The 2,139-nt window shown below is 43.1% G+C and overlaps 1 pseudogene; it reads left to right on the forward strand.

The window, feature by feature from the left end:
* Positions 1-201: 201 nt before the first annotated feature.
* LOC123240264 lies at positions 202-1,793 on the forward strand (annotated as a pseudogene).
* Positions 1,794-2,139: the final 346 nt, after the last annotated feature.

Below are 2,139 nucleotides of genomic sequence, written 5' to 3' on the forward strand. Positions count from 1 at the left end.
CTACTTATTTTCACCCTGCAACAGTTCATGTAGGTCTTTCCAACTCTTTCTAAAATCATCCTCTTCATCATTCCTAAGTAAAACAGTATTCCATCACCATCAAATGCCACAATTTGTTCAGCCATACCTCCAAATGATGGACATCCCTTCAATTTCCAATGCTTTCCCACCACAAAGGAGCAGCTATAAAAATTTTTGTAAAAGCAGGTCCTTTTCCATTTTTTAAAAATCTCTTTGGGATACAGACCTAGTAGATACAAACTTTTATTTGCCAAATCTAACAGCCTTTTCTCTCAATATTCATTCTTCTTGAACTTGAACTTCTGAAGCCTCTGATACTGTCAAACACCCTATTCTCCTTGATATATTCTCTTCTCCCTAGGTTTTCATGAAATTTCTCTCTCCTGGTTCTCTTCCAACCTATCTCACCTTTCTTAGATCTCCTTTATTAAATCTTCAACAAGATCGTGTTTGAACCTCTCTTCTCTGCTCCTTCTATACCATTTCTCTTAGTACTCTCATTAGCTACTATGAATTCCATCATCATCTCTCTACTGATGATTCTCAACTCTATGAATCCAGTCACAACTTATCTGATAATCTCCAGACTTATCTCCAACTGCCTATTGGATATTTCCAATTAAATATCTCAAAGACATCCTAAAGTCAGATCCAAAACTAAATTCAGCATACCCAGTTCCAAGCCATCCTCCTCAGAAAAATCCCAGTACTGTTGAGGGCAACCCAAGTATCATCCTCAGTTCTTCATTCTCTCCCACCCTCTATATCTAATGTGTTGCCAAGACTTGTCAATTTTGTCTTTAAAATCTTTTATATTAAGCTCCCTCCTTTTCCTCTCATACTGCCACAAACATGGTACAAGTCCTCATCACCTGATGCCAGGATTATTACATTAGTTTCTCTGTCTCAAGTCTCTCTGCACTACAATTCATCCTCCATTCAGCTGCCAAGTGATCTTACAACAAATATAAAATCCTGTTTGGCATTCAAAAGCCTACATAGCCCCCATTCCTCCCTTAGCCGTACGCCAAGATGGCATCCTCTCTCCTAACCCTGCTACTTAGGTGGCTCCCAGGCCTCACACCTATCGAAGGTGTCCGCTGGGTGCAGGCTACTCCTTGGGCACTGTGTACCAAAGCTCCCCCTGAGGAAGACTCTTCCACCCCAGTCTCCCCTTATCAGGATGCTCCCTGGGAATATCTGGAGACAGAAGAATACATCTCTCATTATGGCTCCCATCCAGTCTGGGCTGACTATCGACGCAACCACAAAGGTGGCATCCCACCACAGCGAACCCGAAGGACATGCATTAGAGGGAATAAAGTTTCTGGAAACCCTTGCCCCATCTGCCGGGATCAGAAGCTCCACGTGGATTTTAGAAATGTGAAGCTCTTGGAGCAGTTTGTCTGTGCTCACACAGGTGTCATCTTCCATGCCCCATATACAGGTGTCATATGAAGCAGCATAAAAAGCCGACAGAGGCTATCATGAAGGCCAGAGACCATGGCTTACTCAACTACCATATCCCACTGGTACAGCCACGGGATACTGATTTCAGCAATTCCCATGGAGCTGTGGGCTGTACGCCAATGGCTCCTGCCCTAGCTGCAGGTACTGCCTGGTATCCATGGTACACATGGCAGCAGCCACCTGAGAGAGAGCTGGCCCATCTTCGACATTTGTATCAAGGCCACCTTAAGGAAGAGAGTGGACCCCCACCTGAGATGATGCCCATAGTTCCATCTCAAACCAATGTTCTCACTGAAGGATAGGAATCCACTAATATCCAGTAGAAAGAACTGATTTACTTTGGGATGCTCCAGTGCATAAGAGATGGATGTGAGAATGTCCTGAAGCCTGGACTAAACTGATCCTTGTCCCTACTCTCTTTAGAAATGGCTAGGATATTGGTATGTGCTAGCCTAGGGGAGAAGGTAAATGAAGCTTGTCTGAATAAATGTTTTGATTTACTTTTCTTTCTATTGCCCCTACCCACATTTTTTAAGTTACAGGGATAGGGATGTTCCTGACCCTTCATAATAAAAATTCTTTTGTTATATATAAAAAAAAAAAAGCCTACATAACCTGCCTCCCCCCTAACCTTTCCAGTTTTTGTTG

This window comes from Gracilinanus agilis, chromosome 3 (genome assembly GCF_016433145.1).
Source record: "Gracilinanus agilis isolate LMUSP501 chromosome 3, AgileGrace, whole genome shotgun sequence".
NCBI classification, from domain to species: Eukaryota; Metazoa; Chordata; class Mammalia; order Didelphimorphia; family Didelphidae; genus Gracilinanus; species Gracilinanus agilis.